General features: G+C 39.1%; 1 protein-coding gene across 1 annotated transcript in view; it reads left to right on the top strand.

Moving 5' to 3' along the window:
• LOC138852894 (luciferin sulfotransferase-like) overlaps positions 1–16,813 on the top strand; it is a 370,577-nt gene that overhangs the window by 203,847 nt on the left and 149,917 nt on the right. The window lies entirely within an intron of this gene.

The raw sequence follows: 16,813 nt of genomic DNA, 5'->3' as shown, positions 1-16,813 counted from the left end.
ACAATGACATATTGACCATGAGGTGTATGTCTTACAGTATAAATATACTGAGAGTTCACTTTAATCACTATTTTGGAGTTTAAAATATTTTGACTGGTGATGAAAAGTGACATGTAGCCTTCATGACCATCGTGTAGTTGATAGTTTATATTAAATTATGTGTACACTGAGAACAACGGTAAATATATAGTTGCGGTAAAAAGTTCCTGTAATCTCTCTCCTGGGCAGAAGTGACATCTGGCAACTTAGACGTATTAAACAGAGAAGTAAAGACTTTTTTCGTGAATGAATTAACATTAGCAACTTCACTGAGAAGTTAACACTAAGAACTTCAATCAGAAGTTAACATCAGGAAATTTACAGAGAGGGTAACATTAGGAACTTTACTGAAAGTTAACATTGCGAACTTCACTGAGAGGTTAACATTAGGAATTCCATTGAGAAAAAAAAGAGACCCCAGAGGGAAGGTCGAACACTGACAGACCCCACCCCACCTTACACAGTACACTCCCTTAACACCCTGCCAGGTCTCCCAATCCACCAACTTCTACAAGCCCCCCAGTATACAGTGTTGGAAAAAAAGCTGAAGGTAAGGTACACCAACCTAGATGGAATAACAAATAAGTGTGAGAGTGACATGAATGAATCAGAGGCATCAACAGATGTTATAACACTCACGGAATGATAACAGATGCCATTCCAAATGGATATAAAATCCTTAAGGAAGTTAGAGGGAATAGGGGTGGAGGAGTTGCACTGCTCATCAAAAACCAGTGGAGTTCTGAGGAACTGGAAGGAGGGGACGGAGGGGAAGTAAGGTTCTACATAGTAGGAAAACTTCAGACTAGAGTTCCCAAGGTGGTGATTGCAGTGATGTTTAACCCACTACAGAATAACAAGATGCCAAGACAAGAATATGATGAGAGGAACAGAGCAATGGATGATGCACTTGCTGAGGTGGCCATAAGGGCCCACGTGGGCAGGGAAAAATTAGTAGTTGTGCGTGACCTCAACAGCAAGAAAACTGGCTGGGAAAACCTGTAGCCACACTAGGGACCAGAAACATGGAGATGGTACTGCAAAACCTCATGCATCAACACGTTAGGGACACTACCAGAGAGAGAGACTAAGATGAACTAGTAAGATTGGACCTTATATTCACCTTGAGCCCCTTGGAGCTAATGATCATGTGGTCCTGAGCTTTGAACACATAGTAAAATTACAAGTGCAGAGGTAAATAGGGAGAGTAGGATGGGAGAAGCCATACTACAAAAGAGGGAACCACACAGGCATGAGGAATTTCCCGCATGAGGTTCAGTGGAGAAGAGAACTGGTGGGAAAATCAGTAAATGAAATAATGGAATACGTGACAACGAAATGCAAGGAGGCAGGTGAGAGGTTCGTACTCAAGGGCAACAGAAATAATGGGAACACAGAACGAACCCATAGTTCACCCAAAGGTGTAGAGAGGCCAAAACTAAGTACGCTAGAGAATGGAAAAAGTAGTGCCAGAAAGGAATATGGACAGATAAGGAGGGAGGCCCAGCAGCGATATGAAAATGACCTAGCATCGGAAGCTAAGACTGACCCAAAGCTGTTCTGCAGCCACATCATTAGGAAAAATAGGAAAAAAACAGGCAAAGACCAGGTAATCAGTCTGAGGAAAGATGAAGGAGAGATCACAAGAAGCGACCGAGAAGTATGCGAAGGGCTCAACATGAGATATAGGGAAGTATTTTCAGTAGAGCCAGAAAGGTCTCCAGAAAGCTGGAGTGATGTGGTACACCAAGTCCTGGATCCTGGACACAATACACACAACCGAGGAGGAGGTGAAGAGGCTGCTGAGTGAATTAGATACTTCAAAGGGGGTGGGACCAGACATCTAATTGTTGGTCCTGAGAGAGAGAGTGGAGATACTGTGCGTGCCACCAACAACAATCTTCAACATTTCTCTCGAAACAGGGCGACTAGCTAATTTTTAAGAAAGGATACAGAAATGCAGCAATAAACTGCAGATCAGTGTCACTGACATATTTAATATGCAAAGTCATGGAGAAGATTATTAGAAGAGTTTTGGAGCACCTAGAAAGGAATGAGCTTATACACGGCAACCAGTGCGGTTTCGTGGATGGGAAATCCTGTGTCACAAACCTACTGGAGTTTTACGACAAGGTGACGGAAGTAAGACAAGGGAGGGGGTAGATTAATTTTTCTAGGACTGTAAGAAGGCTCTCGGCAGAGATCCACACAAGACATTATTGCAAAAGCTGAAGGATCAGGGAGATATAACAGGAAAGGCACTGCAACAAATTAGAGAAAGCCTGATAGGAAGGCAATGAGTCATGTTACATAACAAGGTGTCAGAGTGGGCGCCTGGGACGAGTGGGACTCCACAGGGGTCAGTCCTAGGAACAGTACTGTTTCAGGTATATGTGAATGACATGACCGAAAAGATAGATTCAGAAGCGTCCCTGTTTGCAGATGATGTTAAGCTAATGAAAAGAATTCAATTGGATGAGAATCTCAACAGGCTACAAGCCAGGTGCAGCAACTGGCTCCTAGAGTTTAACCCCACCAAGTGCTTAGTCATGAACACTGGGTACGGGAAAAGTAGACCTCAAACAGAGTACAAACTAGGAGGTCAAGGACTGCAAACTTCACTAAAGGAAAAGATTCTGGGATGAGTATAATACCAAGCACATTTCCTGAGGCTCACAGTTGCAGCACATGAGCGCCTAGCAAACCTGAGAATAGCATATTTGAGTATGCAGCACCAGTTTGGAACCCACACGTGGTCAAGCACATCATGAAATTAGAGAAAGTGCAAATATTTGCACCAAGGCTAGTCCTGGAGCTAAGGGGTATGTCCTACGAGAGAGGTTAAGGGAAATCGACCTAATGACACTGAACGACAGGAGGGATAGGGAAAGACACGATTACGACATATAAAATACGGACAGGAATTGATAAGATAGATAGAGACTAGATGTCTCAGAGATGAGACACGGCAACAAGGGGTCGCAATTCAATGTTGAAGACTCATATATATATATCAGGGATGTTAGGAAGTATTTCTTCAGTCAGAGTGGAACAGTCTGGAAAGTAATATAGTGGAGGCAGCATTCATATATAGCTTTAAGAAGAGGTGTGATGAAGCTCATGGATCAGGGAGAGAGTGGACATAGTGTTGAACAGTGAAAAGACGGGACCAGGAGCTAAAAATCGACCCCTGCAACCACAATTTCGTGATTAAAATTAAGTATGTACACATACACGTATACCAGCCTGGAGTGGATATTTAGTGATATTTAGTAAATGCCAGAAAAGTCACTGTTCAGATAGCCAGGCGGACAGTTAAAGATATCAGGTAAAAACTCTGCAGGAAGAAAATCAAACGAAAATAACATACTATACATTTACTATAAATACACACACACACACACACACACACACACACACACACACACACACACACACACACACACACACACACACACACACGCGCGCGCGCGCGCGCGCGCGCACGTGTGATGAATGGTTTTGAAAACCGACAAGTTAAAGAATTGAGACACTTATGCAACACATGGAAATCTTTATTGAAGAAACGTTTCGCCACACAGTGGCTTCATCAGTCCAATACAAAGTAGAAATGGGTAAGGAGAGTAGAAGTTTGAGGTAATCAGTCCCTCAACCTGGAATCGATGTGTTCAGTCCATCACTCTTGTAGGAAGTACAGCATAGGGCCAGAGAGGTGGCTTATATACTGCGGTGAGATGAGTTGAAGCAGGAGGAGGTGAGATCACAGTGGGACCTGCCACTAGTGTAAGTAGGTCGTCGTCCAAAGGTTGGGCAAGCGTTGAAGTCTTTGTACCAAGATCCCATGATGTTGCAGTGCCTGACAGATGAGATGAATGGTTTTGAAAACCGACAAGTTGAAGAATTGAGACACTTATGCAACACATGGGAATCTTTATTGAAGAAACGTTTCGCCACACAGTGATGGACTGAACACATCGATTCCAGGTTGAGGGACTGATTACCTCAAACTTCTACTCTCCTTACCCATTTCTACTTTGTACTGGACTGATGAAGCAACTGTGTGGCGAAACGTTTCTTCAATAAAGATTCTCATTTGTTGCATAAGTGTCTCAATTCTTCACACACACACACACACACACACACACACACACACACACACACACACATATATATATATATATATATATATATATATATTATATATATATATATATATATATATATATATATATATATATATATATATATATATATATATATAAAGGGGTTTAGTTATAGGTAATACATATTTTAAGAAAAAGAGGATAAATAAGTATACAAGATATGATGTAGGGCGAAATGACAGTAGTTTGTTGGATTATGTATTAGTAGATAAAAGACTGTTGAGTAGACTTCAGGATGTACATGTTTATAGAGGGGCCACAGATATATCAGATCACTTTCTAGTTGTAGCTACACTGAGAGTAAAAGGTAGATGGGATACAAGGAGAATAGAAGCATCAAAGAAGAGAGAGGTGAAGGTTTATAAACTAAAAGAGGAGGCAGTTAGGGTAAGATATAAACAGCTATTGGAGGATAGATGGGCTAATGAGAGCATAGGCAATGGGGTCGAAGAGGTATGGGGTAGGTTTAAAAATGTAGTGTTAGAGTGTTCAGCAGAAGTTTGTGGTTACAGGAAAGTGGGTGCGGGAGGGAAGAGGAGCGATTGGTGGAATGATGATGTAAAGAGAGTAGTAAGGGAGAAAAAGTTAGCATATGAGAAGTTTTTACAAAGTAGAAGTGATGCAAGGAGGGAAGAGTATATGGAGAAAAATAGAGAGGTTAAGAGAGTGGTGAAGCAATGTAAAAAGAGAGCAAATGAGAGAGTGGGTGAGATGTTACCAACAAATTTTGTTGAAAATAAGAAAAAGTTTTGGAGTGAGATTAACAAGTTAAGAAAGCCTAGAGAACAAATGGATTTGTCAGTTAAAAATAGGAGAGGAGAGTTATTAAATGGAGAGTTAGAGGTGTTGGGAAGATGGAGGTAATATTTTGAGGAATTGTTAAATGTTGATGAAGATAGGGAAGCTGTGATTTCGTGTATAGGACAAGGAGGAATAACATCTTGTAGGAGTGAGGAAGAGCCAGTTGTGAGTGTGGGGGAAGTTCGTGAGGCAGTAGGTAAAATGAAAGGGGGTAAGGCAGCCGGGATTGATGGGATAAAGATAGAAATGTTAAAAGCAGGTGGGGATATAGTTTTGGAGTGGTTGGTGCAATTATTTAATAAATGTATGGAAGAGGGTAAGGTACCTAGGGATTGGCAGAGAGCATGCATAGTTCTTTTGTGTAAAGGCAAAGGGGATAAAAGAGAGTGAAAAAATTATAGGGGGATAAGTCTGCTGAGTATACCTGGTAAAGTGTAGGGTAGAATTATTAGTGAAAGAATTAAGAGTAAGACGGAGAATAGGATAGCAGATGAACATGGATGCTTTAGGAAAGGTAGGAGGTGTGTGGACCAGGTGTTTACAGTGAAACATATAAGTGAACAGTATTTAGATAAGGTTAAAGAGGTCTTTGTGGCATTTATGGATTTGGAAAAGGCGTATGACAGGGTGGATAGGGGGGCAATGTGGCAGATGTTGCAAGTGTATGGTGTAGGAGGTAGGTTACTGAAAGCAGTGAAGAGTTTTTACGAGGATAGTGAGGCTCAAGTTAGAGTATGTAGGAAAGAGGGAAATTATTTCCCAGTAAAAGTAAGCCTTAGACAAGGATGTGTGATGTCACCGTGGTTGTTTAATATATTTATAGATGGGGTTGTAAGAGAAGTAAATGCGAGGGTCTTGACAAGAGGCGTGGAGTTAAAAGATAAAGAATCACACACAAAGTGGGAGTTGTCACAGCTGCTCTTTGCTGATGACACTGTGCTCTTGGGAGATTCTGAAGAGAAGTTGCAGAGATTGGTGGATGAATTTGGTAGGGTGTGCAAAAGAAGAATATTAAAGGTGAATACAGGAAAGAGTAAGGTTATGAGGATAACAAAAAGATTAGGTGATGAAAGATTGAATATCAGATTGGAGGGAGAGAGTATGGAGGAGGTGAATGTATTCAGATATTTGGGAGTGGACGTGTCAGCGGATGGGTCTATGAAAGATGAGGTGAATAATAGAATTGATGAGGGAAAAAGAGTGAGTGGTGCACTTAGGAGTCTGTGGAGACAAAGAACTTTGTCCTTGGAGGCAAAGAGGGGAATGTATGAGAGTATAGTTTTACCAACGCTCTTATATGGGTGTGAAGCATGGGTGATGAATGTTGCAGCGAGGAGAAGGCTGGAGGCAGTGGAGATGTCATGTCTGAGGGCAATGTGTGGTGTGAATATAATGCAGAGAATTCGTAGTTTGGAAGTTAGGAGGAGGTGCGGGATTACCAAAACTGTTGTCCAGAGGGCTGAGGAAGGGTTGTTGAGGTGGTTCGGACATGTACAGAGAATGGAGCGAAACAGAATGACTTCAAGAGTGTATCAGTCTGTAGTGGAAGGAAGGTGGGGTAGGGGTCGGCCTAGGAAAGGTTGGAGAGAGGGGGTAAAGGAGGTTTTGTGTGCGAGGAGCTTGGACTTCCAGCAGGTATGCGGGAGCGTGTTTGATAAGAGTGAATGGAGACAAATGGTTTTTAATACTTGACGTGCTGTTGGAGTGTGAGCAAAGTAACATTTATGAAGGGGTTCAGGGAAACCGGCAGGCCGGACTTAAGTCCTGGAGATGGGAAGTACAGTGCCTGCACTCTGAAGGAGGGGTGTTAATGTTGCAGTTTTAAAACTGTAGTGTAAAGCACCCTTCTGGCAAGACAGTGATGGAGTGAATGATGGTGAAAGTTTTTCATTTTCGGGCCACCCTGCCTTGGTGGGAATCGGCCAGTGTGATAATAATATATATATATATATATATATATATATATATATATATATATATATATATATATATATATATATATATATATATATATATATATATATATATATGAAAAACAACCACTGTGAAAGAATGGAGAATTTCCAAGCGCTTCGTGACTACTCTCATTACCAAGGAACAATGCACATGTGTGTGTGTGTGTACTCACCTATTTGTACTCACCTATTTGTGGTTGCAGGGGTCGAGTCCTAGCTCCTGGCCCCGCCTCTTCACCGGTTGCTACTAGGCCCTCTCTCTCCCCGCTCCATGAGCTTTATCAAACCTCGTCTTAAAACTGTGTATGGTTCCTGCCTCCACTACGTCATTTTCTAGGCTATTCCACTGCCTTACAACTCTATGACTGAAGAAATACTTCCTACTATCTCTCTGACTCATTTGTGTCTTCAACTTCCAATTGTGGCCTCTTGTTTCTGTGTCCCCTCCCTGGAACATCCTGTCCCTGTCCACCTTGTCTATTCCACGCAGTATTTTATATGTCGTTATCATGTCTACCCTGACCCTCCTGTCCTCCAGTGTGGTCAGGCCGATTTCCCTTAATCTTTCCTCATAGGACATTCCCCTTAGCTCTGGAACTAACCTTGTCGCAAACCTTTGTACTTTCTCTAGTTTCTTGACGTGCTTTATCAAGTGCGGGTTCCAAACAGGTGCTGCATACTCCAGTATGGGCCTGACATACACAGTGTACAGTGTCTTGAATGATTCCTTACTAAGGTATCGGAATGCTGTTCTCAGGTTTGCCAGGCGCCCATATGCTGCAGCAGTTATCTGATTGATGTGTGCTTCCGGAGACATGCTCGGTGTTATACTCACCCCAAGATCTTTCTCCTTGAGTGAGGTTTGCAGTCTTTGGCCACCTAGCCTATACTCTGTCTGTGGTCTTCTGTGCCCCTCCCCCATCTTCATGACTTTGCATTTGGCAGGATTAAATTCGAGAAGCCATTTGCTGGACCAGGTGTCCAGTCTGTCCAGGTCTCTTTGAAGTCCTGCCTGGTCCTCATCAGATTTAATTCTCCTCATTAACTTCACATCATGTGCAAACAGGGACACTTCTGAGTCTAACCCTTCCGTCATGTCGTTCACATATACCAAAAATAGCACTGGTCCTAGGACCGACCCCTGTGGGACCCCGCTCGTCACAGGTGCCCACTGTGATACATCATTACGTACCATGACTCGTTGTTGCCTCCCTGTCAGGTATTCTCTGATCCATTGCAGTGCCCTTCCTGTTATATGCGCCTGATGCTCTAGCTTCTGCACTAATCTCTTGTGAGGAACTGTGTCAAAGGCCTTCTTGCAGTCCAAGAAGATGCAATCAACCCACCCCTCTCTCTCTTGTCTTACTTCTGTTATTTTATCATAAAACTCCAGAAGGTTTGTGACACAGGATTTGCCTTCCGTGAATCCGTGCTGGTTGGCATTTATACTCCTGTTCCGTTCCAGGTGCTCCACCACTCTCCTCCTGATAATCTTCTCCATAATTTTGCATACTATACACGTCAATGACACAGGTCAATAGTTTAGTGCCTCTTTTCTGTCTCCTTTTATAAAAATGGGAACTACATTTGCCGTCTTCCATACCTCAGGTAGTTGCCCAGTTTCCAGGGATGTGTTGAAGATTGTGGTAAGTGGCACGCACAACATATCTGCTCCCTCTCTAAGGACCCACGGGGAGATGTTGTCTGGTCCCATTGCCTTTGAGGTATCGATGTCCCTTAGCAGTTTCTTCACCTCCTCCTCATCTGTATGTATGTCGTCCAACACTTGTTGGTGTATTCCTTGCTGGTGTCCCCGTCTGGTCTGTCCCCCCAGAGTCCTTCCTGTCTCTACTGTAAATACTTCCTTAAATCTCTTGTTTAGCTCCTCACATACCTCTTGATCGTTTCTTGTGAGTTCTCCACCTTCTTTCCTCAGCCTTATCACCTGGTCCTTGACTGTTGTCTTCCTCCTAATGTGGCTATACAGCAGTTTCGGGTCAGATTTGACTTTCGATGCTATGTCGTTTTCATACTGTCGCTGGGCCTCCCTCCTTATCTGTGCATACTCGTTTCTGGCTCTTCTACTAATCTCCTTGTTTTCCTGGGTCCTATGCCTCCTGTACCTTTTCCATTCTCTGTTGCACTTAGTTTTTGCCTCCCTACACCTTCGGGTAAACCAAGGACTCGTTTTGGTCTTCCTATTATTTCCGTTTCCCTTGGGTGTGTGTGTGTGTGTGTGTGTATGTGTGTGTGTTGTGCCAAATAGGTAAAACTGGTCTATTAGAAAGAACTCATTTGAAATTAAGTCCTTTTTTAAATTTTCTCTTATACGAGTAAATATATATTTTTTATCATTTATGTTAATGTAAAAATTAATAATTTTGTACCAAAAGAACCTTGGAAAACTTACCTAACGCACTTAGATATAGAAAATTCCAATTAAATACATTCTAGATAAGTTTGCAATAATTTAATAAACACATTGAAGTTATTTGTTTTAGTTAGGTTCAGAATGATATTTGCGGAATTACTGCATACACAAATTTTTGCTTGCCTTATTCGGCGAGAAGACGGTTGCTATTTAATCCAAAATTGCAAATTTTACCTATATATATAAATGTATATATATATATATATATATATATATATATATATATATATATATATATATATATATATATATATATATATATATATATACACACACACACACATATGCAAGGAATTCGCAAGAGCAGGCGAAATATACACAAACACTGATCTCTGGCTGAAGGAGACTCGAACCTACGAACCTTGGAACAAGGTGTGCAGTGCTTTACCATTCTCACTACACTGGACCAATACCTTGGCGCCCAGCTTGCGCTAGACGTTAATCCAAGGCAGCCAGCTTTCAGTTAGAAGGCTTACAGCTTTTCATCTCATCCCCTGAATGCATCAGCCTTACTAGAGATTTTAACAATGCAAGGAATTCGCAAAAGCAGGCTAAATATACACAAATAAGCTGGGCGCAAAGGTATTGGTCCAGTGTGGTGAGAATGGTAAAGCACTGCGTACCTTGTTCCAAGGTTCGTAGGTTCGAGTCTCCTTCAGCCAGAGATCAGAGTTTGTATATATATATACAGATGTATATATATATATATTTATATATATCTATCTATCTATATATATATATATATATATATATATATATATATATATATATATATATATATATATATATATGAAATTTTTTCTTTTACAGACCACCCTGCCTTGGTGGGAAACGCCCTATGTTCTAATAATAGCAATAAAAGTAATAATAATAATAATAATAATAATAATAATAATAATAATAATAATAATAATGATAATAATAATAATAATGATAATGATAATAATAATAATAATAATAATAATATACCTACAGTATTAGGTCTACCAACCTACTACTGTAGGAAGTAGGTTGGTAGACAGCAACCACCCAGGGAGGTACTACCGTCCTGCCAGGTGTCTGTGAAACAGAAACCTGTAACTGTTTGACACTGTTTGACATGATGGCAGGATTGCTGGTGTTTTTTTCTGTCCCATAAACATGCTGTATAACAGATATATCTTGCTACTTCTACTTACATTTACCTCACACTACACAGACATTCGCATCATATATATACATACACACAACTAGGATTTTATTCTTTTTCTTAATAGCTCTCGTTCTTGTTTTTTCTCTCCTCTATTGTCCATGGGGAAGTGGATAAGAATCTTTCCTCCGTAAGCCATGCGTGTCGTATGAGGCGACTGAAATACCGGGAGCAATGGGCTAGTAACCCCTTCTCTTGTACACACTTACTAAAAATGAGAAGAATAAAAATTTGATAAAACTGGGATGCTTGAATGTGCGTGGATGTAGTTCAGATGATAGGAAACAGATGATTGCTGATGTTATGGATGAGAAGAAGTTGGATGTCCTGGCCCTAAGCGAAACAAGTCGGAAGGAATTAGGCGAGTTTCAATGGGGAGAAATTAATGGGATTAAGTCAGGAGTATCTGAGACAGTTAGAGCTAAGGAAGAGGCAGCAATAATGTTGAAGGATCAGTTATGGAAGGAGAAGAGGGAATATAAATGAGTAAATTAAAAAATTATGTGGATTAAAATAAAGGTCGAGTATGAAAAGTGGGTCATCTCCTGGTGCTTACACACCAGGAGATGAGAGGAGTGTAGAGGAGAGACAGAGATTTTGGGAGATGTTAAACGAATATATAGAAACCTTCGAACCAAGTGAGAGAGTAATTGTGGTAGGCGACCTAAATGCTAAAGTAGGAGAAACATTTAGAGAGGGCGTGGTAGATAAGTTTGGGGTGCCAGGTGTTAAAGATAATGGGGGCCTTTGAATGAATTTTGTATGGAAATGAGTTTAGTTATAGGTAATATGTTTTTCAAGAAAAAGAGGAAAAATAAGGTATGTAGGAGAAAGGGAGATTATTTCCCAGTAAAAGTAGGCCTTAGACAAGGATGTGTGACATCATCGTGGCTGTTCAATATATTTATGGATGGGGTTGTAAGAAAAGTGAATGCATGGGTCTTGGAAAGAGGTGTACAGTTAAAAGATAAAAAATCAAACACAAAGAGGGAGTTGTCACAGTTGCTCTTTGCAGATGACACTGTGCTTTCGGGAGATTCTGAAGACAAGTTGCTGAGGTTGGTGGATGAATTTGTTAGGATATATAAAAGAAGAAAATTAAAAGTGAATATAGGAAAGAGTAAGGTAATGAGGATAACAAAAAGATTAGGTGATGAAAGATTAGATATAAGATTGGAGAGAGAGAGTATGGAGGAAGTGAATGTATTCAGATATTTAGGAGTGGACTTGTCAGCAGATGGGTCTATGAAGGATTAGGTGAATCATAGAACTGATGAGGGTAAAAGGGTGAGTGGTGCAGTTAGGAGTCTGTGGAGACAAAGAACTTTGTCCATGGAAACAAGGAGGGTAATGTATGAGAGTATAGTTTTACCAACACTCTTATATGGGTGTGAAGCATGGGTGATGAATGTTGCAACGAGGAGAAAGTTGGAGGCATTGGAGATGTCATGTCTGAGGGCAATGTGTGGTGTGAATATAACGCAGAGAATTCGTAGCTTGGAAATTAGGAGAAGGTGTGGGATTACCAAAACTATTATCCAGAGGGCTGAGGAAGGGTTGTTGAGGTGGTTTGGACATGTAGAGAGAATGGAACAAAACAGACTGACTTCGAGAATGTATAAATCTGTAGTGGAGGGAAGGCGGGGTAGGGGTCGGCCTAGGAAAGGTTGGAGGGAGGGGGTAAAGGAGGTTTTGTGTGCAAGGGGCTTGGACTTCCAACAGGCATGCGTGAGCGTGTTTGATAGGAGTGAATGGAGACAAATGGGTTTTAATACTTGACGTGCTATTGGAGTGTGAGCAAAGTAACATTTATGAAGGGGTTCAGGGAAACCGGCAGGCCGGACTTGAGTCCTGGAGATGGGAAGTACAGTGCCTGCACTCTGAAGGAGGGGTGTTAATGTTGCAGTTTTATAACTGTAGTGTAAAGCACCCTTCTGGCAAGAGAGTGATGGAGTGAATGATGGTGAAAGTTTTTCTTTTTCGGATCACCCTGCCTTGGTGGGCCACCCTGCCTTGGTGGTAACCGGCCGATGTGTTAATAAAAAGTAATATACAAAAACATATAATGTTACAGATATATATATATATATATATATATATATATATATATATATATATATATATATATATATATATATATATATATATAATATATATATATAATTTTTATTATTATTATCACACTGGCCGATTCCCACCAAGGCAGGGTGGCCCGAAAAAGAAAAACTTTCACCATCATTCACTACATCACTGTCTTGCCAGAAGGGTGCTTTACACTACAGTTTTTAAACTGCAACATTAACACCCCTCCTTCAGAGTGCAGGCACTGTACTTCCCATCTCCAGGACTCAAGTCCGGCCTGCCGGTTTCCCTGAACCCCTTCATAAATGTTACTTTGCTCACACTCCAACAGCACGTCAAGTATTAAAATCCATTTATCTCAATTCACTCCTATCAAACACGCTCACGCATGCCTGCTGGAAGTCCAAGCCCCTCGCACACAAAACCTCCTTTACCCCCTCCCTCCAACCTTTCCTAGGCCGACCCCTACCCCGCCTTCCTTCCACTACAGACTGATACACTCTTGAAGTCACTCTGTTTCGCTCCATTCTCTCCACATGTCCGAACCACCTCAACAACCCTTCCTCAGCCCTCTGGACAACAGTTTTGGTAATCCCGCACCTCCTCCTAACTTCCAAACAACGAATTCTCTGCATTATATTCACACCACACATTGCCCTCAGACATGACACCTCCACTGCCTCCAGCCTTCTCCTTGCTGCAACATTCATCACCCATGCTTCACACCCATATAAGAGCATTGGTAAAACTATACTCTCATACATTCCCCTCTTTGCCTCCAAGGACAAAGTTCTTTGTCTCCACAGACTCCTAAGTGCACCACTCACCCTTTTCCCCTCATCAATTCTATGATTCACCTCATCTTTCATAGACCCATCCGGTGTCACGTCCACTCCCAAGTATCTGAATACATTCACCTCCTCCATACTCTCTCCCTCCAATCTGATATCCAATCTTTCATCACCTAATCTTTTTGTTATCCTCATAACCTTACTCTTTCTTGTATTCACTTTTAATTTTCTTCTTTTGCACACCCTACCAAATTCATCCACCAATCTCTGCAACTTCTCTTCAGAAACTCCCAAGAGCACCGTGTCATCAGCAAAGAGCAACTGTGACAACTCCCACTTTATGTGTGATTCTTTATCTTTTAACTCCACACCTCTTGCCAAGGCCCTCGCATTTACTTCTCTTACAACCCCATCTATAAATATATTAAACAACCACGGTGACATCACACATCCTTGTCTAAGGCCTATTTTAATGGGAAATAAGTTCCCTCTTTCCTACATACTCTAACTTGAGCCTCACTATCCTCATAAAAACTCTTCACTGCTTTCAATAACCTACCTCCTACACCATACACCTGTAACCTATGCCACATTGCCCCTATCCACCCTGTCATACGCCTTTTCCAAATCCATAAATGCTACAAAGACCTCTTTAGCCTTATCTAAATACTGTTCACTTACATGTTTCACTGTAAACACCTGGTCCACACACCCCCTACCTTTCCTAAAGCCTCCTTGTTCATCTGCTATCCTATTCTCCGTCTTACTTTTAATTCTTTCAATAATAACTCTACCATACACTTTACCAGGTATACTCAACAGACTTATCCCCCTATAATTTTTGCACTCTCTTTTGTCCCCTTTGCCTTTATACAAAGGAACTATGCATGCTCTTTGCCAATCCCTTGGTACCTTACCCTTATCCATACATTTATTAAATAATTGCACCAACCACTCCAAAACTATATCCCCACCTGCTTTTAACATTTCTATCTTTATCCCATCAATCCCGGCTGCCTTACCCCCTTTCATTTTACCTACTGCCTCACGAACTTCCCCCACACTCACAACTGGCTCTTCCTCACTCCTACAAGATGTTATTCCTCCTTGCCCTATACACAAAATCACAGCTTCCCTATCTTCATCAACATTTAAGAATTCCTCAAAATATTCCCTCCGTCTTCCGAATGCCTCTAACTCTCCATTTAATAACTCTCCTCTCCTATTTTTAACTGACAAATCCATTTGTTCTCTAGGCTTTCTTAACTTGTTAATCTCACTCCAAAACTTTTTCTTATTTTCAACAAAATTTGTTTATAACATCACACCCACTCTCTCATTTGCTCTCTTTTTACATTGCTTCACCACTCTCTTAACCTCTCTCTTTTTCTCCATATACTCTTCCCTCCTTGCATCACTTCTACTTTGTAAGAACTTCTCGTATGCTAACTTTTTCTCCCTTACTACTCTCTTTACATCATCATTCCACCAATCGCTCATCTTCCCTCCCGCACCCACTTTCCTGTAACCACAAACTTCTGCTGAACACTCTAACACTACATTTTTAAACCTACCCCATACCTCTTCGACCCCATTTCCTATGCTCTCATTTGCCCATCTATCCTCCAATAGCTGTTTATATCTTACCCTAACTGCCTCCTCTTTTAGTTTATAAAAATTCACCTCTCTCTTCCCTGATGCTTCTATTCTCCTTGTATCCCATCTACCTTTTACTCTCAGTGTAGCTACAACTAGAAAGTGATCTGATATATCTGTGGCCCCTTTATAAACATGTACATCCTGAAGTCTACTCAACAGTCTTTTATCTACCAATACATAATCCAACAAACTACTGTCATTTCGCCCTACATCATATCTTGTATACTTATTTATCCTCTTTTTCTTAAAATATGTATTACCTATAACTAAACCCCTTTCTATACAAAGTTCAATCAATGGGTTCCCATTTATATACATATATATATATATATATATATATATATATATATATATATATATATATATATATATATATATATATATATATATATATATATATGTATGTGTATACATATACATATAAATATATATATATATATATATATATATATATATATATATATATATATATATATATATATATTTATATATATATATATATATATATATATATATATATATATATATATATATAATATATATATATATATATATATATATATATATATATATATATATATATATATATATATACATATATATATATATATATATATATATATATATATATATATATATATATATATATTTATATATTATACATATATATATATTATATATATATATATATATATATATATATATATATATATATATGTATATATATATATATATATATCGTGCCGAATATGTAAAACTGGTCAATTAGCAAGACCTCATTTAAAATAAAGTCCTTTCTAAAATTTTCTCTTATACGTTTAAAGATATATTTTTTGCATTAATGTTAATGTAAAAATTTATAATTTTGCATCAAAAGAATCTTAGAAAACTTACCTAACCTTATTATAACAAGAACAATTTATTTTAGCCTAACCCAACTAAATATATTTTAGATTTGTTTACAGTAATTTAATACTAAACAAACAAAGTGAAATATGTTTTTTTCGTTAGGTTCAGAATAATTTTGGAGAAATTATTGCATACACAAATTTTAGCTTGTCCTATATGGCAAGATGAACGTTGCTATTTAAGCCGAGATAACAAGTTCTGCCTATTCGGCACGACATATATATATATATATATATATATATATATATATATATATATATATATATATATATATATATATATATATATGTCGTGCCGAATAGGCAGAACTTGCGATCTTGGTTTAAATAGCAACGCTCATCTTGCCATATAGGACAAGTGAAAATTTGTGTATGCAATAATTTCGCCAAAATCATTCTGAACCTTACGAAAAACATATATTTCACTGTGTTTGTTTAGTATTAAATTATTGTTAACAAATCTAAAATATATATAGTTGGGTTAGGCTTAAATAAATTGTTCTTGTTATAATAAGGTTAGGTAAGTTTTCTAAGTTCCTTTCGGTGCAAAATTATAAGTTTTTACACCAACATTAATGAAAAAAAATATTTCTTTAAACGTATAAGAGAAAATTTTAGAAAGAACTTAGTTTTAAATGAGTTCTTGCTAATTGACCAGTTTTACATATTCTGCACGACATATATATATATATATATATATATATATATATATATATATATATATATATATATATATATATATATATATATATATATATATATATATATATGTACATATATAAGTAGTGAAGTTTT

The sequence above is a fragment of the Cherax quadricarinatus genome, chromosome 18 (genome assembly GCF_038502225.1).
Source record: "Cherax quadricarinatus isolate ZL_2023a chromosome 18, ASM3850222v1, whole genome shotgun sequence".
Classification (NCBI taxonomy): domain Eukaryota; kingdom Metazoa; phylum Arthropoda; class Malacostraca; order Decapoda; family Parastacidae; genus Cherax; species Cherax quadricarinatus.
The sequence above is the reverse complement of the archived record's forward strand: the minus strand, read 5'-3'. Positions and strand labels throughout refer to the sequence as shown.